The sequence below is a fragment of the Mustelus asterias genome, chromosome 7 (genome assembly GCF_964213995.1).
Source record: "Mustelus asterias chromosome 7, sMusAst1.hap1.1, whole genome shotgun sequence".
NCBI lineage: Eukaryota > Metazoa > Chordata > Chondrichthyes > Carcharhiniformes > Triakidae > Mustelus > Mustelus asterias.
In genome coordinates this window covers 110,242,781-110,255,778 of record NC_135807.1, presented here as the reverse complement: position 1 = coordinate 110,255,778, position 12,998 = coordinate 110,242,781, and the positions used below count along the sequence as shown (strand labels likewise).

The window sequence follows — 12,998 nt, the reverse complement described above, 5'->3', positions numbered from 1 at the left end:
GGAAAGTCTTGTTGAAGTTGTGCAAGACATTGATAAGGCCACACTTGGAATACTGTGTGCAATTCTGGTCACCTTATTATGGAAAGGATATTATTAAACTAGAAAGAGTGCAGAAAAGATTTACTACGATGCTACAGGGACTTTATGGATTGAGTTATAAGGAGAGGCTGGATAGACTGGGACATTTTTCTCTGGAGTGTAGGAGGCTGAGGGGTGATCTTATAGAAGTTTATAAAATAATGAGGGGCTCAGATCAGCTAGATAGTCAATATCTTTTCCCAAAGGTAGGGGAGTCTAAAACTAGAGGGCATAGGTTTAAGGTGAGAGGGGAAAGTTACAAAAGTGTCCAGAAGGGCAATTTTTTCACAGAGGGTGGTGAGTGTCTGGAACAAGCTGCCAGAGGTAGTAGAGGCGGGTACAATTTTGTCTTTTAAAAAGTGTTTAGACAGTTGCATGAGTAAGATGGGGTATAGAGGGATATGGGCCAAATGCGGGCAATTGGGATTAGTTTAGGGGTTTTTAAAAAGGGCGGCATGGACAAGTTGGGCCGAAGGGCCTGTTTCCATGCTGTAAACCTCTATGACTCTATGGTAACCTCTATGACTCTATGATTGGGAAGGGGATAATGGTTACAAGGAAAAGGTGGGAGAATGGGGTTCAGAAACTTATTAGCCATGATTGAATGGTGGAGCACACTCAATGGGCCAAATGGCCTAATTTTGCTCCTATATCTTATGGTCTTATGGAGTCGTCATCCCCATCCTGCCTGGAAACGTTACTTGCTGACACGGCCAACCAAGGCCCATCACCCTGGTATAATGTCAATGCGACCTTTGGAGGGAGGGAAGGGGGTGCATTATGTCAGGAGTGTGGACAAGGATTTTCTGGAAGGGAGGGGGAGGCTTTCTGGCGGGGGGCGGTGGCAGAATTGGAGCTGCTGGACATCATGCCTCCTAATTGAAGAATCTTGCCACAATGAGAGCCTCCCCAGTCCTCCTGGAATGCTGGAGCTGGACCCTTGCTGCCGCTGGTTCCCCCATTCTCTGGGTCCTCTTCAGCCTCATCCTCCACTCCCTCCTGCTCCACCTCCTCCTCAGAGGAATCCGCTTGGTTCTCCTCCTACAGAATGTCACCCTGTTGCTGTGCAAAGTTTTGGAGTACACAGCAAACCACCGTGAGGCGAGAGACCCTCTGGGGGCTGTATTACAAAGCAGCTCCAGAGCAGTACAGGCAGTGGAACCGCATCTACAGTTGGCCAATGCACAGCTCAATGATAGATCGGGTGGCAGCATGGGCCTCACTGCAGTGGGTCTCTGGCCTCTGTCTCAGGCCTCCGCACTGACGTCATCAGCCATGACCTCAGCGAGTAGACCTTATCCCCCACGAGCCATCCCAGCAGCTTGGGTTGCCCCAGGTTGTAGATGTCATGCGCACACTTGGATAGCATGCACACATGTGCATGATATTGAGCAGGTGGTCGCACACAATTTGGATATTCAGGGAGTGGAATGAACCCCTTGCGGTTGATGAAGGGCACTCCCTGATTCCGCAGGGCTCGCATGGCGACATGCATGCTGTCTATAGCCCCCTGCAGCTGCAGCATGCCGGTAATGGTGGTGAAGCCTGCAGCCCGGACATCTTGTTGAGCCTGGCCTGGGTCAAAATAGATGTGGTGGGATGCCTGGATGTACAGGGCATCTGTGACTTGTGTACTGATAACTGGAAGATGTCATACAAGTACCCGCTTGATCCTGGAATTGATCCAGTGGCAAAAAGGTTCAGAGCTGCCGTGACCTTAACAGCCATTTGGAGCACATGTCCTCCTCCCCCATGAGGTGCCTGTTCCACAAGGTGTACTATCTCCTTGGTCTGGACCCAGTCTTCAGCGGCACACAGCGTCTGGCTGCTCATTGTAGGACATGCGAGTCCTATACAGCCGAGGTCTTTGTCATCTTATGGTCCCCTCCTTGGGCCAATAGGCGGTTGGGGCATGACCCTGACCAGCGGTCCCCTGTTATTCTGGTGCAGCCTCAAGCCTAGGTTGGTCTTACCACAGATGGTGACGTCAGTCGACATCTGTCAGCCACCACAGCAGCAACAAGGATTACTTCTAGCTCTGATGGATCAATACCAACATTGATGATTCCTCTTGGGACTGGGGTTAAAAGAGAGAGGAGACAGTCTGTAAGGTTATCCATCCTGTACCCCCAATCCCTCCCAGCACCCTGTGTCCCCAAGAGTCTGGATGCTGACAACCCGACAGAATCCCCAGTGCTATGTGCCACCTTAATTGGCTGTCAACAATTACCACATTTTTGCCTCAGTGGCCACAGGCATGCCCATCCCCCTCATGGTCGCTAGTGGCCTCTTACATGGCTGTATCTTCCCTTGAATAAACACCACTCGACAATCACCAGGCAAGACTGTTCTCTTCCTGTGGGGGAGCACTTCAGCAGTCACGGGCATTGAGCCACTGATCTTTGGGTAAGCCTTCACGACACATGACAGCGCAGAGTCGCTGAGCAGAAACTGATAGCCAAGTTCCGCATACACGAGGACGGCCTAAACCGGGATCTTGGGTTTATGTCACACTATCAGTAACCCCCACAGCTTGCCTCCTGGACTTGCAGAATCTCACTGGCTGTCCTGCCTGGAGACAATACACAGTTCTTTAACCTGTGCCTAATGCTCCCTCCACTAACATTGTCTGTATCTTTCAGACCTGATTAGCTGTAAAGATTCGTATTCTAATCAGTATTCTGTAACTTGATTTTTTGTCTCTGTATGCCCTGTTTGAGAGCAGATATCCACTCCATCTGACGAAGGAGCAGCGCTCCGAAAACGAATGGCATTTGCTACCAAATAAACCTGTTGGACTTTAACCTGGTATTGTCAAAACTCTTACTGTGTTTACCCCAGTCCAACGCCGGCATCTCCACATCATGTATCTTCCCTTCACATGATGCGACAAGATGCCTTCTGCACCCCCAGTGTAGTTACGTGGTTGCTGGTGTGAGGCACAAAGCTGCCCTTTTTGGTGGCCGGCCCATCCCAGGTATTGTCCCCTGATACCACAGGCTATTGGTGGCAGCATGAGGCAGATTGGGCTCACCACTCTGGCATTCACGTAGAGCACAAAGGTGGCTGCGAGAAGGTCCTCACTGAGGAACCTGTGACGCATAAATCTGCGTGCGCCCACTTAGACGTATGATGCAGACTGGCTTCCAAAAATGGCGTGCTGTTAAAACAGATGGTGGAGAAGCACCCTCCTGACTTTCATGCAATGGGTGCCCATTGTAGGGAACACAGGGCGGCACGGTAGCACAGTGGTTAGCACTGCTGCTTCACAGCTCCAGGGACCTGGGTTCGATTCCCGGCTTGAATCACTGTCTGCGTGGAGTTTGCACATTCTCCTCGTGTCTGCGTGGGTTTCCTCCGGGTGCTCCGGTTTCCTCCCACAGTCCAAAGATGTGCGGGTTAGGTTGATTGGCCATGCTAAAAATTGCCCCTTAGAGTCCTGAGATGCGTAGGTTAGAGGGATTAGTGGGTAAATATGTAGGGATATGGGGGTAGGGCCTGTGTGAGATTGTGGTCGATGCAGACTCGATGGGCCGAATGGCCTCCTTCTGCACTGTAGGGTTTCTTTCTTTCCACTGCAGAGTCGTGTTAACACCTGCCAAGCTCCCTTGATTGGGGCAACAGCTTCCAGACCTCGTGCTTGTAACTGTTAGTGGGGCCTGAGATGGAATGTTCGCAATAAACCACAGAGCCTGTCCAGCAGATGGGTGTCATGATCTGGGGGTCCTTGTGCATGAGACGCAAAAGCCCAGTCTGCAGGTACAACAGGTGATCAAGAAGGCAAATGGGATGTTGGCCTATATTGCGAGGGGGATAGAATATAAAAGCAGGGATGTCTTGATGCACTTGTACAGGGCATTGGTGAGGCCGCAGCTGGAATACTGTGTGCAGTATTGGTCCCCTTATATGAGGAAGGATATATTGGCATTGGAGGGAGTGCAGAGAAGGTTCACCAGGTTGATACCGGAGATGAGGGGTTTGGATTATGAGGAGAGGCTGAGGAGATTGGGTTTGTACTCGTTGGAGTTTAGAAGGATGAGGGGGGATCTTATGGAGACTTATAAGATAATGCGGGGGCTGGATAGGGTGGAGGCGGAGAGATTCTTTCCACTTAGTAAGGAAGTTAAAACTAGAGGACACAGCCTCAAAATAAAGGGGGGTCGGTTTAAGACAGAGTTGAGGAGGAACTTCTTCTCCCAGAGGGTGGTGAATCTCTGGAATTCTCTGCCCACTGAGGTGGTGGAGGCTACCTCGCTGAATATGTTTAAAGCGCGGATGGATGGATTCCTGAGCGGTAAGGGAATTAAGGGTTATGGGGATCAGGCGGGTAAGTGGTACTGATCCACGTCAGATCAGCCATGATCTTATTGAATGGCGGGGCAGGCTCGAGGGGCTAGATGGCCTACGCCTGCTCCTATTTCTTATGTTCTTATGTTCTTATGATGTGGAGATGCCGGCGTTGGACTGGGGTGAACACGGTAAGAAGTCTCACAACACCAGGTTAAAGTCCAACAGGTTTATTTGGTAGCAAATACCATAAGCTTTCAGAGCACTGCTCCTTCATCAGTGCTCCTTGACGAAGGAGCAGTGCTCCGAAAGCTTATGGTATTTGCTACCAAATAAACCTGTTGGACTTTAACCTGGTGTTGTGAGACTTTTTACCGTGTAGCAGATGGGTGACAGAGTAAACAGTTGGACATTAGTGGGATTTGAGCTTGACCTCATATGGAACCCCTTGGTGATCTTTCGGCAGGCAGGGAAATTGTGCACCACAGGAGCCTCAACCCAGCAGCAACTTCCAACCCTGAGGAACTCTGCCCAGCCAGAGTCCCCCCAAACACCTGCACCCATGGGGGCCCCTACTCCACCATGCACCATGGCAGTGGCTGACACGCCCTCTTGTCCTGTGGAGGTTAGTGCTGAGCAGTATTTACCTCCTCGCTCGCCTTTACAACTGTTGCGCTCAAACCACAGTTCAAGGGAGCAGTAGTGATTTGCGCCCATGTGATATCCTGCCGGAGAAGTAGGGACATTCCAAGAGGGGAGACAATCACGTGCCAAACTCGGTAATGAGATTGAAATCCAGTCAATCTCATGAAAATTGGCCTCGACCCCTTTCTGGACACGATCTGGTTCACGCCATTAGAAAGGTGCTGGGTGATTGCAAACTGTTTGGCGTCGGGTGAGAAACTGATTTTAAGGCCTGCATGTTAATTTCTGGGATCAGCGCAATCTATGCTAGGTGCGGTGAGGTCAGAAAATCTCTCCCAAGAAATGTGATATTGTCTTAAAACATAAGACAACAAAGTGTGCAATATATTATTGCTAAAACTAATTTCAATTCCCATGTACCAATAATGTTATGTTATACAGTTTTCTCATCACGATCTATTTACACTATACTCCCCACGTTGTATAAGGCAGAATTCAGTTTCACTGAAAACTTGCTAGGATATTAAAATATTCACTACAAAAGCAATTGTGTAGGTGCCCAAAATAAAAAAATGGTGTGCTGAGGTAAAATCTGACATATTAAGATGCTATATCTTAGTCAAATTAGGATTGCATCCACAATGATTTTCCTTGCACCATCAGCATGGCTGCTTGCTCATAGTGTGAATGATTATCGGGGAAAAGTCTCTCTTGTGTCTCACCCAGTAGCTAGCTCAAGCAGCCTTTGTAGAAATTGTCTGCCTCCCTCTTGACTGGGGCATAGTGCCACAGAGAGAGAACAAAAGCAACTGTGTTAAAATACATTTCAAAATCAGTTAAAATTATCGGCAGGAGTTAGAGAACACAATTTCAGGTTTTATATATTATGCATAAGCTGCTCAAGATGTTCTCTCATGGTTTATAATGTCTTTCCAATCCCACTGACTATGCTATTACTTTGCAACTGCCTCCTACCTATCCATTATTCTGAATAGCACTCGACGTAACAGTGATAATCGCTTTGAGGTGATCACTAATACCCAAACAGCAGGAAATCTCACTACATTTTTTTTATTTATGTTTGGCAGACATATCAATAAAGTTAATAAGTGGACATTTCTTTTAACAAAAAAAGTTGGGGCAATTTACTGAGGACAGCCTGCAGTATTTAGCATGGCTTCACCATCAGAACATGCTTTATATGTCAAATTCACACAAACAAACCGTTACACTGGAGCAAGGTTTTTTCCCCTACATAAAAAAAGTCAAAACCCCCACATAACAATAACGAAGTAAAATCAGAACATTTTCAGCAGAAAGATGGGCCATTTCAAAATCCTTGTGCCCTATCAGACAAATTAAAGCAAATCAAGCATGAAATGAAGCAGAAGAACCCTGAGATAACAGTCCTCTAAGTCGTTTACAGATTAGGATATGGAGGTGCATCTGGTCTTTGGCTGCGGAGGCGGCCAGCTCTGCTCTCACAATGCAGTCTGTGCCTGCGATTTACCTTCACTTCCATCACTGAAGTAAAAGCCACGCTTGCAAAATGTTGTTGGCTGACAACATGCGGACAGTATTAAAATGCTAGTTGCTCTTTGCCATTTGTTTGCTTATAAAACTCCACATTTTTCTGCACAATCAATCCAATTGTGTTGTGATTCTCCAAAGCCTTTACATATTTCAGTATAGAACACAGGAGACACTTAAACAATAGATGCATCTAGGAATTAGGCAGTATTAATAATGAACCCAATTAATTACTTAGTAACATAATTTTTAAAATAATTTGGCTTCAAAATACTGTGAATAATAAAAACATGCAAATAAAAAGCTATATATGTGCATGCACACGTACTTTTTGAAATAATGGAATATAAACTTTTTTGAAATAAACTTCTGATTTTTTTGCTAATCTTAATTTTAATATTAGATTAAAATTCTTATAAACATCCAAACTTTCTTGAAGATTGATTTTTTAATATAATAGACTGTGTTTCAATGGCACAATAGTGGAACTGCAGCTCACTTAATTATTCATAGGCTATTAACTATTTGACCACAGTCTTGAAGTGCATATATAGTATATATACAATTTTTAAAAACTAGCCAAATTGTAATTTTTATGCCAGTTAACTTCAAAGTTCTACTGTCATGCAATTGCAGCTGTTCGTTGTGCTTTCACCAGGCAGTACTGATATCTATCAGAGAAAGTAAAATAAGAATACAGTTATAGAATCTGTTACCTCTGGAACAACCAGAGCTATGTGCTCTCCATTTCAATTTAAAGTTATTCAACAACTGGTAAAAAAAAGAGAAATAAGCATTAAAAGCTGCTGAATGTTAAAAAAATTAAACTAGTCTGGTTTAAATTTTAAAATTAGGCAAGAGGTAAATTTGCAAAAGAAAATTGCAGCAGATAATCAACAGTTCTTTTTGTTGAACAAGGCACATTTAGGTAGTAAAGACAGGACACATGCTAGACTTGATAAAACAATCCAACTTATTTTATTTTCATCTACTTAGATTCACAACCATGATTTGTTGTTTACTTCACAAAAGTTTATACTGTTGAGATTTTTGTTGTATTTGTAATCATGAACTGATATTTTTCTGACTGTCCCCGTTATGTTTAATCTTAAATTAATTTTAAACTCAACAAGTTAAAAAATTGGTGTCTTAGTCCATATATGGATCTCTAGTGTAACTTCTGTAAAAAATAAAATGGTTTGCTGCATGATAGCCCAATCCCATCAATAGGAATGAAGCTGCTCCATCAAATTATAAATGAATTCATCCCTCCATTCGGAATCTGGGAGTTTAAGATGAGTTTTATTCAAACCGTAACAAAAAAGAAAAAAAACATTTAAATTCATCTCACAATCCAGAATTTACTTAACGACTGGCTGCGCCTTGTGATAAACCAAATGATGATCCAGCAACATGTCTTTATCCAAGGTTTGGTTAATTAAAGCTTGCTTGTTTGTTGAAAAGATGATTAATATGCCAATGAAAATTGCATAATTGAATAAGACAAACTCACAGAATCATAAAAGCACATGTGTTTTTTCCCATATACTCAAGCTTGGAATTCAGCCCTTTGAAATGTGGATAATGGTAAATGATATTTCTCCAAAAAAAATTAAAACCAAAAAAAAAATTTCACCACAGTTTCACTGTCTTTTCTAGCACAAATGTCTGTACTGTTATCAAAATAGAGATTGAGTTATGAGAGAATTTGGAACAATTGTATTCTGTTGCTTGAGATATTCAGGCTTTTGTGAGTGACCTTGAACTAAAAGGGTTTAAAAAAACAGTAGCTATAACCAAAGACAAAAAACAAATCCAGAGACTGGGCTGGAATGAGTTATTTTTCAAGTAACAAAATGCATGAAACTTAGATTTGTGGAGTATCACATCACAGAACTAAAAATTCCAATCCTATTTAGTGCATATAACTAGGGAGGATTCAGTACAAGTTGACCAATCTTTGGTTTCCAAGATACTGTATGTTATAGGCTTGGGGGTTCAATCAATGTTGCTTTGATCTCTGCTGGAACTATAATTATTTAACATTGTTACAAGGATTTCTATAATCCATCCTACCATTAAATCCCTTTTACGCCCTCATCTTCTGAAGCCTAATCTGCATCTATACGCTTGGTTTGTCTGTTTAACTTGTTTCATCAGTCATCTCCTTCCCAGAACACCCATGTTGATGTACTTTTAATGAAACAAGGAATTGCTTGTAATGAGAGGAACTCTGCAGGTTCGTGCTTCTGTCTGTTGAGCTATGCTGTGTTCTTGTCCTTTACAATTAATAGATTCATCTGCCATTTAATTCATTAATGGTTTCAGTGTACAATGATCACTGAAAAAGGCTAGATAAATTTTAAGCAATAACCAACTATAATTATTTTCAATAAATTCATATCTTCCAACAGTCATATCTTTTGATATCCTGATCCGTTGCAGTAGTAATGCAAACAGATTGTTATCTCAAGACAAATTTTTGCATAACAAATCTAATTTAAGTAACATAAACAGCAACAGTGCAACAACGTAGATAAGCATCTTACTCCGTTTGTTAATGAAATTCTCAGCGTATTATCATATTACATGTGCTGTAAGATCATCACAATTGCAGAGCCCAATTTGCATTGTTTTAGGCCTCTTCAAACTAGAGTCCTAAAACTATTCAGTTCAGTTCCTAGCATATATGTTTAACAGTCAGAATGTCTCATGAACTTGAAGGTGAAGGGAATCGTGGCAGAACTCAGGTGGGAGTTGGTGGGATTTGGGGGATGGATGGCAAATCTTGGACAGGAGCGTGGCAGCACCAGCATGCTGTGTGTTGCGAACGTGGGAGAAGCCTGGGTTGATTTATGATGGTTGGGAAAGATGCAAAAATTTAAAATTCTCAGATTTGAGCTGCAACACATGATTTCCTTTTTAAACACAGTAAGAGTTTTAACAACACCAGGTTAAAGTCCAACAAGTTTATTTGGTAGCAAATACCATTAGCTTTCAGAGCGCTGCTCCTTCATCAGATGGAGTGGAAATCTGCTCTCAAACAGGGCACAGAGACACAAAATCAAATGACAGAATACTGATTAGAATGCGAATCTCTACAGCCAACCAGTTCTTAAAGATACAGACAATGTGAGTGGCGGGAGCATTAAGCACAGATTAAAGAGATGTGTATTGTCTCCAGACAGGACAGCTAGTGAGATTCTGCAAGTCCAAAGGCAAGCTGTGGGGGTTACTGGTAGTGTGACATAAACCCAACATCCCGGTTTAGGCCGTCCTCATGTGTGCGGAACTTGGCCTTTTTAAATTCAGCTCTCCGGATGAAGGCTGGTCACTAAAATATTTGAAGCAGATCGTTTCCCCCAATTTTAACCAGATTTTCATTTTTAACACATAGAGGTCAAGATTTCAATGTCTTGAGAATCCTGGCGGGAAAAAAGGTGAGGAGGAGCATATTTATCTGTCCTTATTGCACTATTTGGTAGACAGAAGGAGCAGGAGTGTTTCCTCCAAGCCCAACAAGAAAACCACATGAGTGGACCCACAATCTTCTGGCCTCCTCCACAGTACAGTAAGAAGTCTCACAACACCAGGTTAAAGTCCAACAGGTTTATTTGGTAGCAAATACCATAAGCTTTCGGAGCACAGCTCCTTCATCAGATGGAGTGGATATCTGTTCTCAAACAGTGCAAACAGACACAGAAATCAAATTACAGAATACTGATTAGAATGCAAATCTCTACAGCCAGCCAGGTCTTAAATGTACAGACAATGTGGGTGGAGGGAGCACTCAACACAGGTTAAAGAGATGTGTATTGTCTCCAGACAGAACAGCTCGTGAAATTCTGCAAGTCCAGGAGGCAAGCTGTGGGGGTTACTGATAATGTGACATAAATCCAACATCCCGGTTTAGGCCGTCCTCATGTGTGCGGAACGTGGCTATCAGTTTCTGCTCAGCGACTCTGCGCTGTCGTGTGTCGTGAAGGCCACCTTGGAGAACGCTTACCTGAAGATCCAAGGCTGAATGCCCGTGACTGCTGAAGTGCTCCCCCACAGGAAGAGAACAGTCTTGCCTGGTGATTGTCGAGCGGTGTTCATTCATCCGTTGTCGTAGCGTCTGCATTGGTTCCCCAATGTACCATGCCTCGGGACATCCTTTCTTGCAGCGTATCAGGTAGACAACGTTGGCCGAGTTGCAAGAGTAGGTACCGTGTACCTGGTAGATGGTGTTCTCACGTGAGATGATGGCATCTGTGTCGATGATCCGGCACGTCTTGCAGAGGTTGCTGTGGCAGGGTTGTGTGGTGTCGTGGTCACTGTTCTCCTGAAGGCTGGGTAGTTTGCTGCGGACAATGGTCTGTTTGAGGTTGCGTGGTTGTTTGAAGGCAAGAAGTGGGGTGTGGGGATGGCCTTGGCGAGATGTTCGTCTTCATCAATGACATGTTGAAGGCTCCGGAGGAGATGCCGTAGCTTCTCCATTCCGGGGAAGTACTGGACGACGAAGGGTACTCTGTCCACCATGTCCCGTGTTTGTCTTCTGAGGAGGTCGGTGCGGTTTTTCGCTGTGGCGCGTCGGAACTGTCAATCGATGAGTCGAGCGCCATATCCTGTTCTTATGAGGGCATCTTTCAGCGTCTGGAGGTGTCTGTTGCGATCCTCCTCATCCGAACAGATCCTGTGTATTCGGAGGGCTTGTCTGTAGGGGATGGCTTCTTTAACGTGTTTAGGGTGGAAGCTGGAGAAGTGGAGCATCATGAGGTTATCCGTGGGCTTGCGGTACAGTGAGGTGCTGAGGTGACCGTCCTTAATGGAGATGCGTGTGTCCAAGAATTCAACCGATTCCGGAGAGTAATCCATGGTGAGTCTGATGGTGGGATGGAACTTGTTGATGTCATCATATAGTTGTTTCAGTGATTGCTCACCATGACTCCAAAGGAAGAAAATGTCATCGATGTATCTAGTGTATAGCATCGGTTGAAGGTCCTGTGCGGTGAAGAAGTCTTGTTCGAACCTGTGCATGAAGATGTTGGCATATTGAGGTGCGAATTCTTTCCCCATGGCTGTTCCGTGTGTCTGGATGAAGAACTGGTTGTTGAAGGTGAAGATATTGTGGTCCAGGATGAAGCGGATGAGTTGTAAAATTGCATCTGGAAACTGGCAGTTGACAGCATTGAGTACTGAGGCCGTTGCAGCAATGCCATCATCGTGGGGGATGCTGGTGTAGAGTGCCGAGACATCCATTGTGACGAGGAGCGCTCCTGGTTCAACTCCTCCACAGTGTCAGACTTGCTTCACATAATGTCCAAATCATCCCAGTTTCCAGCAATGTCCAAGTCATCTCAGTGATGTCCAATTCCTCACACATTATTCCAGACATGATGCCAGAATCTCCATCCTGATAACCAACCACCCTTCCCCCAAACCTAGTGCCTGGCCGCCATCCCTTCAATGCCTAATCTCCTCCTTATGATATCCAAATTTCTCCTACACCTACCATATTGGGCATCTGATCCCCATCTGCTTTCCAGCCTGACACATAGCCTGTCAGGTGGAAATAATTGAAAAAAAATTAAAGATGCCAGAGTAATATTTTCTGCGCGTAACTGTGTTAGGTAATGGAATATCCTAATAGAAAAATTACAGGAAGTAAAATTTAAAATGGATCTTAAAATGAAGATCAATAAATATTTGAAGAAAAATCAAAGGAAATGAAAAAAAAGAGTAGGAAAATGGGAGTAGTAAAACGGCACTAAATTGAGTTTTTGACAAAATTCTTTCATGGGATGTGGACATTGTTGTACCAGCATTTGTTGGCCATCCCTAATTGCCCTTGAACCAAGTGGCTTGGTAGGTCATTTCAGAGGAGCATTTAAGAGTCAACCACATTGCTGTCGATGTGGAGTCACATGTAAATAAGACTAGGTAACAATGGCAAATTTCCTTCCCTAAAGTACATGAGTGAAACAGATGGGTTTTTACAACAATCAACAATGGCTTCATGGTCATCATTAGACTTTTAATTCCAGATTTTTATTGAATTCAAATTTCACCATCTGCCACGGTGGAATTTGAACCTGCATCCCCAGAGCATTAATCTGGGTCTTTGGATTGCTAGTCCAGTGACAATACCACTATGCCATTGTCTGAATGTTCAGAGAATTAGTGCTGGGGTAATTGTCCAATTATATAATAGTCCTGTTCTATGGTGCATCTGAATGACAAGTTAAATATTCCAGTCAATAATACTGCAGTGCTTCATCTCTCAAATAATTTTTCTTATTTTATCATATTTTTACATCTTCTTTCATGATAGAATTGAAATATTAAGATGCTGGTCATCTTCGGTATTTCAAAATTGAGCATTATTTTTGTGTGAATCTAGGCATCTTAAACAAAAGCCCACAATGTGTATTTTCACCAGAGGTGGATTATGATTATAACTAAAATCCCTGGTCAAT

General features: G+C 43.8%; 1 protein-coding gene across 1 annotated transcript in view; it reads right to left on the bottom strand.

Moving 5' to 3' along the window:
* Positions 1–12,998, bottom strand: part of zfpm2a (zinc finger protein, FOG family member 2a) — a 978,760-nt gene that overhangs the window by 478,963 nt on the left and 486,799 nt on the right. The gene's annotated exons all lie outside the window — the stretch shown is intronic.